The 10,573-nt window shown below is 32.7% G+C and overlaps 1 long non-coding RNA gene across 2 annotated transcripts; it reads right to left on the reverse strand.

Moving 5' to 3' along the window:
* Window positions 1-1,037: 1,037 nt before the first annotated feature.
* On the reverse strand, window positions 1,038-5,935 carry LOC117281939 (uncharacterized). Of its 2 annotated transcripts, XR_004512569.2 has the most exons (4): window positions 4,910-5,921; window positions 3,755-3,966; window positions 1,967-2,086; window positions 1,038-1,417 (listed from the first exon to the last, which is right to left on the reverse strand). It is a non-coding gene; the product is annotated as an uncharacterized lncRNA (long non-coding RNA). The 2 variants fall into 2 exon arrangements; XR_011412666.1 differs by having other exon boundaries at window positions 1,967-3,966; window positions 4,910-5,935.
* Between the last annotated feature and the right edge of the window lie 4,638 nt (window positions 5,936-10,573).

Below are 10,573 nucleotides of genomic sequence, written 5' to 3' on the forward strand. Positions count from 1 at the left end.
ATACTTACACATCCATTTAGTTTTATGGAGTAAATGCTTTGTGCCTTTGTCCCCTAGAGTCACAAGAATTTTACATGATTATTTCTATTCTCGTCCTCAACACCCAATATTTAAGCAAGAAAATTATAACATTTGGCTTGATTCATAAGCAACAATCATATCATATCATAAATTCAACCAGTTGGCACTATTTTGGTTTGAACTTCAAGCATTTATACTCTCTTTTTTTTTAGAAACTCATTTATCTTAGTGTACATTTACAAATTAATAAATTTGAAATCAATCTTAAGATAAGTCACTTTCATTCCACTAAATCCAAACTATATGAGTTTTTGGAGCTTAACTTACCTTACAGATACTCAACGAAATTAAATGAAATTTCTATTTAAAGTAGCGTTTGCCGATTTGGTTTAGTTTTTAGAGAATTGTCTACTCAGATAATATCTTTGATAAATAGGTCTAATAGTTCTTGTAAAAAATCCTACCTTTGCACTCGTTACTTTTTGCAAAGTTTTTGTTCCGAGTTCTTGTGAAACAACGTAACCGTGTTTAAAAATAATATGGTTTTAAAAACTTTTCTAATCCACACGGAACAAAAGACTCTTAAGATAAATGAGCATGATATGTAAGGAAACTCCTAAAAAAGAAATGAATTACCTGCATAAATCGTTTTTTCAATTACCAGACATATATATATATATATATATATATATATATATATATATATATATATATATATATATATATATATATTTTGAAATTGGAACTCTCAATCAATTTTGGAGCTCGCTGATCATTGTCGAAGAAAAGAGAATGAAGGGAGATATGGTGATGTCGATGAACACAAAGTTTCAAACGACATACATAAAAGTACACAAGACCAAGACCAATAAAATAAGGTCTCTAAAAGATCTAGACAAAGTAAAAGCTACATGTGGAGTGGTGCACAACCACAAAGAAGACAAAGTGAAGTGGTGTACAGCCACCAAGAAGATAAAGTGGAGTAATCTCACACATATTTTCATGTACTAACATAATTGTATATTCTCTTTTATTTAAGAATTTCTCTTTTATTTTATTAGGATACATGTATATATACATCATTCAGCAGAAATGAATACACAAGAAAAATTCTCTCTCTAAATTCCTACATGGTATCAAAGCTTTGAGATCATAATCTCTAGTTGATTCTTTTCTTCATTGATTTGCTCAGCATTCATCCAAAACTCAAAGGATGACTGGAACATCTGAGGTCACCTCTGGAACCACTTCAAGTACTGTCAATACAACAAATATTGGACCATATCACAGTCACCCCTTTTTCCTTCATGCTTCAGATTCACCAGGGATGAACCTGGTGAGCTCATCATTCAATGAAAAAGGTTATGGAGGCTGGAGAAGATCTATCTTGATAGCCCTGTCAGCAAAAACAAAGTAGGTTTTATTAACGGAACTCACAAAGCATCAGATGCAGACTCTGCTGATTTCAAACTATGGAGCAGATGCAATGACATGGTAATATCATGGCTGCTCAACTCATTGTCCAATGAGATAGTTGACAATATCATTTATTCAAAAACAGCCAGGGATTTGTGGAAAGAGCTTGAGGACAGATTTGGACAGTCCAATGGAGCAAAGCTCTATCATTTGCTGAAGGAGTTAAGTGACTTAGTGCAGGGATCAAATGACAGAGTTGGTTACTTCACAAAGTTGAAAGGACTCTGGGATGAACTTGATGCACTGAACACAAATGTGAGTTGTTCTTGTGCATGTCAATGTGGTGGAAAGACAAAGATGAACAAATCTCTTCACGATGAGAGACTGATTAAGTTTTTGATGGGTTTAAATGATATATATACTGTTGTTAAGAGAAACATCCTAATGATGTCTCCTCTTCCGAGTGTAAATCATGCATATGCACTCTTAATGCAAGATGAAAAATAGAGAGAGGTGTATGTAAGCTCACAATTTCTTGGAGAATCTACATCTTTCTTGGCTGGGAATCAGAACACCTTCAATCAAAGAGCTGGAAACTATGAGGCAAAAGGAAGAAAGAACAACCTGGTTTGCTCTCATTGCAAGAAACCTAGACACACAGTTGATAAGTGTTACAGGATAGTTGGATTTCCAAATGATTTCAAGTTTAATAAGGGCAAGTAATTTCAAAAAAAAAATGCAAGGAGCAATGCAGTATTCTCAACAGAAGAAGAACATGGACAGGGATCCAACACCCTTGATGGAGGAAGCATGGGACAACAAATCACTCAAGAGCAGTATTCACATCTCATGCAGTTACTACAAAATATAAATGCAAATCAACCAAGTGGATCAGTTCAAGAGGCATCAGCAAATGTAGCAAATTATGCTGGTAATTCCTTTAATAATTCTACTTACAGAATTGTTCATTTCAAAAAGAGGACGTGGATATTAGATACAAGGGCAACAGAGCACACCAGCTTTGATTCAAAAAAAATTTATAACTGAAATCTCTAATCTCACCTATTTTTGTCAATCTTCCAGATTCTTATAGGATTAAGGTAACTCAAGCTAAAGTGTCATTCTCAACTCTAAAGTCACTCTAAAGAATGTTCTTTTTATTCCTAGTTTCAGATATAATCTTATTTCAGTTCAAAGATTGTATCAACAATTAAGATATCTGCTCATATTCTCTTCCATTGGATTTTTTTGTAGGCCCTTTCAATGAAGAGGCCTCTGGAATTTGGTGAAGTTAGGACGGGACTTTATCTATTAGAGTCTTTTATTCAGAATCCTAAGAAGTTTAGTTCAGCCACTATGGCTTTTTTATGTAGTCAAAAACAGTCTAGTTGTCTTCGAGTTTCTAGTTCTCTTAAAATTCCTGTAAGCAATGCTAGTGATGTAAGGTTGTGGCACCTTAGATTAGGACACATGCTATTTTCAACAATGAAGAATGTTTGTTCAAAACATATGTCTCCTTTTAATATTGATTCTACTTGCAATATTTATCCATTGGCAAGACAATCAAGATTACCATTTTTATCCGGTGAAATCAGTTCTAAAACTATTTTTGAATTAATACACATTAATACTTGGAGGACCTACAAAGTATCTACTCATGATGGGTATAGATACTTCTTAACCATAGTTAATGATTATAGCAGAGGAACATGGATTTATCTCTTAAAGGCTAAAAGCAATGCTTTCTATTTACTAAAGTATTTTTTGGCTATGGTTGAAAGACAGTTCAATACTAAGGTAAAAGTAATTAGGTCAGATAATGCACTGAAGTTAGGAGGAAGTGCAGAGTCTTCTGCCTTCTTTGCCTCTAAAGGAATTATTCATCAAATATCATGTGTACATACTCCACAACAAAATGGAGTTGTGGAGAGGAAACATAGGCATCTATTGGAGGTGTCTAGAGCACTATTGCACCAGTCCAAGGTTCCTATATCATTTTGGGGAGAGTGCATTAACTGCAGCTTTCTTGATCAACAAATACCTATCCAGAATACTGAGAACAAAACACCATATGAAGTTCTTTTTGGAAAGGACCCATCTTATTTGTTTTTTAGAAGTTTTGGGTGTTTATATTATATTTCAACAAATTCACACAATTGAGAAAAGTTTGAACCTAGAGCTAATGCATGTGTCTTTATGGGATACCCTTATGGAAAGAAAGGGTATAAGTTATTGGAACTAAATAGCAGAAAGATGATAGTTTCAAGAAATGTACATTTTAATGAAGCTATTTACCCATTCTCAAGTTCATTCTCACCTTCAGAAAATTTGTCTTCACCTTTATTTTCCAACCAAGGATCTCCAGTTAATGAAGAATTTGTCATCCCTCAGATCTCAGATATGATCACCTCTGATTCTCATGAAACAACTGTGAATTGGATTCTCCCATCTCATATGAATCTTCACCTTTACCTTCTGATCATTCATCTCCCCCTGATTCAACATATGAGAAAACCACACAACAGGACCCTGAAATCATTTTTAAAAGATCAGAAAGACCTCATAATCAACCAGGATACTTGAAAGACTATGTATGTAATTCTACCTTCTTAACTAATCTAACTAATTCCTGTTTTAGCTAACCTGCTAATCCATTAACCTATTCTTTTGCTGCATTATCAACTGTAAATCAAAAGGTTTTAAACTGTATTTCTAGCATGACTTAGCCTATAAGCTTTTCTCAAGAATCCTTACACTCAGGGTAGAAACAAGCAATGGATTCTGAAATACAGGCTCTGATTGATAATCAGACTTGAGAAGTTATTAACTTACCAGAAGGAAGAAAAGCTTTACCTTGTAAATGGGTATATAAGGTAAAACACAAATAAGATGGCAGCACTGAAAGATTAAAGGCAAGATTACTCATTAGAGGAGACATTCAAAGAGAAGGGATTAATTTTAATGAAACTTTCAGTCCTGTGGTTAAAATGACCACAATCAGATGTATTTTAACAGTAGCAGTCAAAAAGGGCTGAAAAATATCATAGCTAGATGTGAACAATGCATTCTTGCATGGTGAATTGGAAGAAGAAGTATACATAAAATTTCCGGCAGGTCTACCTGCTCTAAGTCCTAATCATGTGTGCCAACTCAAAAAATCTTTATATGGTTTGAGGCAGGCATCCCGACAGTGGTATGCTAGGCTTACAACAACTTTGAACTCCAAAGGATTTGTTTCATACATGAATGACTATTCATTGTTTCTTAAAGAATCAAATGGTTTTATTTCTATTGTTGCAGTCTACGTGGATGATATTATCCAAACAGGCAACAAACCAGAAGAATTATCTCAATTAAAGTATTTTCTAGATTTCGAGTTTAAAGTCAAAGATCTAGGAGACTTGAATTATTTTCTGGGACTTAAAATATTCAGACAAAAATAAGGAATGATAGTGAGCCAAGGAAAGTTTACCTTGGATTTTCTGGCCGAGTACAATTGTGATCATATGCCACTGGTATCATCGCCTCTAGATCCTTCCTAGAAATTGAATGCAGAATCGGGTGAGTTATTGAAGGATCCGACTGCATATCGGAGAATTTTTGGGAAATTCAACTATCTAACTCATACCAGACAGACTTATCTTTTGCAGTACACCACCTAAGCCAATTCATGCAGCAACCCAGGATTCCCCATTTCACAGCTGCACTCAGAGTCATTCGTTATCTCCGTTCAGACCCAGGTCAGGGACTTTTTCTCTCTACCAATCCCAAACTCGATATTTTAGCTTTCTGCGACGCCGATCGGGGATCTTGCGCATACTCTCGCCGATCAATTAGTGAATATTTTATCACACTAGGCGGATCTCCAATTTCCTGGAAATCGAAGAAATAATCTTCCGTATCCCTTTCCTCCGCAGAAGCGGAGTATCGTTCAATGCGACGAGTCGTGGCAGAGATCACTTAGTTGAATCGTTTACTTTCAGATCTGGGTACTCCTCCCTCTCTTCCAGTTTCAATTCACTCCGACAGTCAAGCTGCGATTCATATCGCACGGAATCCGGTATTTCATGAAAGGACCAAACATGTTGAACATAATTGCCATTTTGTTAGGCAACAATTCCTCTCTGGTTTAATTTCACTCTCGTTTGTCCCTTCATCGTGTCAACTGACAGATCTGTTCACAAAACCTTTATCTGGTTCTCTGCATCACAATCTACTTGGCAAGTTGGGGGTTGCTTCTCTCCCCTCCAAATTAAGGGGGTGTTGAAATTGGAACTCTCAATCAATTTCGAGCTCGCTGATCATTGTCGAAGAAAAGAGAATGAAGGGAGATATGGTGATGTCGATGAACACAAAGTTTCAAACGACAGACATAAAAGTACACAAGACCAAGACCAATAAAATAAGGTCTCTAAAAGATCTGGACAAAGTAAAAGCTACATGTGGAGTGGTGCACAACCACAAAGAAGACAAAGTGAAGTGGTGTACAGCCACAAAGATAACGAAGTTTCAGGCACTAACATAGCTATATATTCTCTTTTATTTAAGCATTTCTCTTTTATTTTATTAGGATACATGTATATATACATCATTCAGCAGAAATGAATACACAAGAAAAATTCTCTCTCTAATTTCCTACAAGTATCCTGGTTGATTATGAGGTCTTTTTTATCTTCTCAAAATGATTTCAAGGTCCTGTTGTGTGGTTTTCTCAGATGCTGAATCAGGAGGAGATGAATGATCAGAAGGTAAAGGTGAAGATTCATATGAGAAGGGAGAATCCAAATTCACAGTTATTTCATGAGAATCAGAGGTGATCATATCTGAGATCTGAGGGATGACAAATTCTTCATCAACTCGAGATCCTTGGTTGGAAAAGAAAGGTGAAGACAAATTGTCTGAAGGTGAGAATGATCTTGAGAATAGGTAAATAGCTTCATTAAATGTACATTTCATTGAAACAACGTAATCGTGTTTAAAAAGAAATATGGTTTTGAAAACTTTTCTAATCCGCACGGAACAAAAGACTCTTGAGATAAATGAGCATGATATGTAAGGAAACTCCTCAAAAAGAAATGAATTATCTGCATAAATCGTTTTTTCAATTACCAGCATATATATATATATATATATATATATATATACATGATGTGTAGGGAAGCACTTCAAAAAGGAATAAAATATATCTAATCAATGAATGCAAAAACATTATATATATTTTTTGTATAAGTGATATGGTATAGATAAATACCAACAAGGCTTGTAGTAGAGTGATAAGTACAGTTTTATACTTAATTAGAGGTCTCGAGTTCGAGCCGTGACTCTAGATAAATATTTTTCGTAGAAGCTCCTAACTTTCTTAAGCAAGCAAGTAAACCGAACAATGCGGATATAACCTGTGAAGGATTCGAACCCTTTCACTACAAGATCCTTAAGTTGCTAAAATATAAACATCCTATGATTCGTAATGTATGATGTGATATGTCAAACTGCTTAGAATTTACTACTATCACCTACTGATTTTCCTTTTGTTTTTTTTCTGGAGATATTTCTTGCGTTTTAATTTACTTTGATTGTGAAAGGGACAGAATATCTAATCCCTTGACCCTTGTATTTTAAGTATGAAATTAATGCAAAACGAATCATTAAGTTGGTTTAAATATTTTGAGATAGACGACGAACAACACAAGTTAAACAACTAGTAGTATTTGTTAACGCTTTAATCAGCATGATTATGAGAAATCTTAGTATGTGAAGTCATAATGCCCTGCTGGATCACAACTTAACAAAGAAAAGCATGTCACCTTCTTTTTCTAGTTAGAGCATGAAAAGGTCGGTAATTTTTTTTTTTTCAATTTTATATTTAGTTACTTCTTAAACTAAAGTCAGTGGAGAAAATTAAGCAGTGGCATTTTGAATAGAGTGACATGTTTCTTATTACTCCCTCCATTTCAGTTGATGTGAAATTATTTTCTTTTTCATCCATTTCAAAAAGAATGATTCTTTTCTAAAATTGAAAACGATTTAGCATGAGCTTCAAATTCTATCATTAATGAGAAGTTTTTATAACCACACAAATACTTTTGACTCATTTTTGACTTATTTAGGATCACAAATTTCAAAAGTCTTCATTTTTTCTTAAACTTCGTGTCCAGTCAAACATGTTCACATAAATTGAAACGAAAGGAGTAGTACTATTGGAGTATTACTTGGTGACTAGTAAAATAATTAGTTACCAAAAAAAGAAATCAACATGCTCCATAAATGAAATACCAAAGTAGTCCCAATTCCTTTAATTTTTTCTTTAACTTTTGAAACCAATAAACAATTGAAACCTGCTCCAAGTCAAACAGGGTTGCAACAAATCTGAAGTGATCGTCCCTTCGGGACATTCAATAAAATTGGAACTTAAAGTAATTAATTTTTTTCTTTTATGGTTAATTTAAAAATATTTCTAAATGTTGACACCAAAATAATGATAAAACATGTATCTTATAAAGAATTTTTATTACTTATAATCATAGTTAAATAATTTGTGTCGTCCCCACAATTATTATTCTTAAGATTAAATTGTTTAATTTAGTGTAAATATTTAGTGTTAGGTAAATTTTTTGCGACTTCAGATAATCCATTTTAATTTTTCTTTTCTTTATTTCTTAAGGTAATTTAGAAATGTCCCTTTTTCGTATTGTCTTGCTTGGAAGCACTGTCAAGGAAGACCCTCCAAGTTTAATAAACAATTCTTCATTGATTTGTCGCACCTAGTATTCAATCTAGACTTCATTGATTTGTCGCACCTAGTATTCAATCTATAGAATGTCACTATAACATAATCGTATAGTAATAGTAATTAGTAAATGCTACTCCATTTTGAACGAAGTTAACTTTATTAGTGGTATATAAATTTGAATGAAATCATTTATGTCTTTTTGGTTCTTCTCTTTCCAATAATGGATGCCTTAGTAGGTACGTAGTCGCTGTTGTTTTTTGACTGCCTTTTTATAACATCTCAAGCCCATAGTCAAAGGAAAAGCCCAAGCAGGCTAGCCAGCTACTCCCTTCGTTTGAATTTATGCAGTAAAAATTAAATTCTTTTTATTTTACTATTATATGTTAAATTATATGTTAAATGAGACCAAAAAGAAGAAATGAGCAGAAAACTTGTATATATCAATGGAGGAAATAACCAAGATAAGAATTTTCTACAATTACACTGTGGAACAATTGAAGGGATGTGGTATAAAGTTTAAACAAAATTTTTAAAAGTTTGTGGCTATATGTCTTAATATTTGTGTGGTTATAAAATTTTTGAAATATGTAATCTTAAAAATTAGTATATAATATTTTTATAGATATAAGAGCTTCTTATTAAGAGTAAATAAATTATTTTTATTAAATTAAATTTAAAAACAGTCATTCGTTTTGGAACAAAATAAAAATACTGATACATAAACTAAAATGGAGGGAGTATATGGTAAAAGGTGGACTTCTTATACTCATTCATTTATCAAGAAAAAATGCCTTTTGACAATAAGTTAATAGTATTGAAGCTAAATACTACTAGTAGTTTAGATTTATAGTTTAGTAGAAATGTGAACAATAAAATATGATAAATAGCAATTTTTATATTGTTTAAAGTGATAAATGTTTAGCTAAAGACATAAACGTATTTTTTGCAGTTTGGATTTTAAATTTAATAGCATATTAATTTATAGATCTAATCACTCTTATCCCAAGATTATTCATGATTCTGCCCTAATTGATACTAAATAATTATCTCTACTGGAATATAAGAAAATTTCAGTCGAATTAGCAGTAAAAAGAAATATTTGTACAAGAGTAGTAGTTTTTCATTTTAAGAAAATTAAGTAACTTATGGTGACTGTGTTTAACTCATTTTATGAATAAGTATCAACAAATTTAGTCAATGCTCATCATATTCAGACAAAAATTATGTCAAAATAGTATGGTCTAGCAAGTTTTAGGATTGGTAATTGAAAAATAGCTAGCGTTTGCGAAATCATTGAAAAACAACCATTGTTTTACTGAAACACGGGAAGTTCCAGCATAATATGTTGGATTATGGAGTGTATAAACTTCCAGCATATTATGTTGGAACTCTAGCACACAGAAAGTTCCAGCATAATATGTTGAATTATGGAGCTCCTACATATAAACTTCCAGCATATTATGATGGAACTCCGGCACATTATAAAATTTCAGCATATTACGTTGGAAGTTCATATGTAAAAAATTTGAACTTCATCATATTATACTGGAATATTTTCGGATTTTGAACAGTATTTTCGTTCAGATTTATCTTTACATGAAAAGTGATAAAATTTCGATTACTTTTGAAACTGTGGCTATTTATCAATTATCACTTGTAAATCTGGCTATTTTTGAATTTCACCCAATTTTCAGATTAAAAAATAATCAGATTTACGACTGGTAATTAAAAAATAGCCACAATTTCAAAAGTAATCGAAATTTAGCCACTTTTTATGTAAAGATAAATCTGAACAAAAATACTGTTCAAAATCAAGAAATATTCCAGCATAATATACTGGAGTTCAAATTTTTTACATGTGAACTTCCAACATAATATACTAGAGTTCCATTACATTATGCTGGAACTCCATCATATTATAATGGATTTATAGTGGAACTCCATCATAATAAAATGGAGTTCTAGCATAATATACTGGTCCAGCATAATATGTTGGAAGTTCATACACAAGTGCTCCAATCTCCAGTATATTATGTTGGAACTTTCCGTGTGCTGGAGTTCCAGCATAATATGCTGGAGTTCCAGCACATGTGCATCAATCTCCAGTATATTAGGCTGGAATTTTCCGTGTTGCAGCAAAATAGTGACTATTTTTCAATGACTTTGCGAACGCTAGCTATTTTTTAATTACTAGTCCGAAAATTGGCTAGCCTATGCTATTTTTACCCAAAAGTTACCTATAAATAAGCCCATCATCTATTTAAAATTTTCTATTTGAGAAATCACAGTTATTCAAATAACTTGCATGGACAAAATAAGGAAGGAAAAAGAAGAAGCAAGAAATAAAGAACCATTAATTTGAAAACAACATGTTCAAGAAAAATAAAAATACAGCAAATTTAAGTT

This window comes from Nicotiana tomentosiformis, chromosome 12 (genome assembly GCF_000390325.3).
Source record: "Nicotiana tomentosiformis chromosome 12, ASM39032v3, whole genome shotgun sequence".
Taxonomy (NCBI): domain Eukaryota; kingdom Viridiplantae; phylum Streptophyta; class Magnoliopsida; order Solanales; family Solanaceae; genus Nicotiana; species Nicotiana tomentosiformis.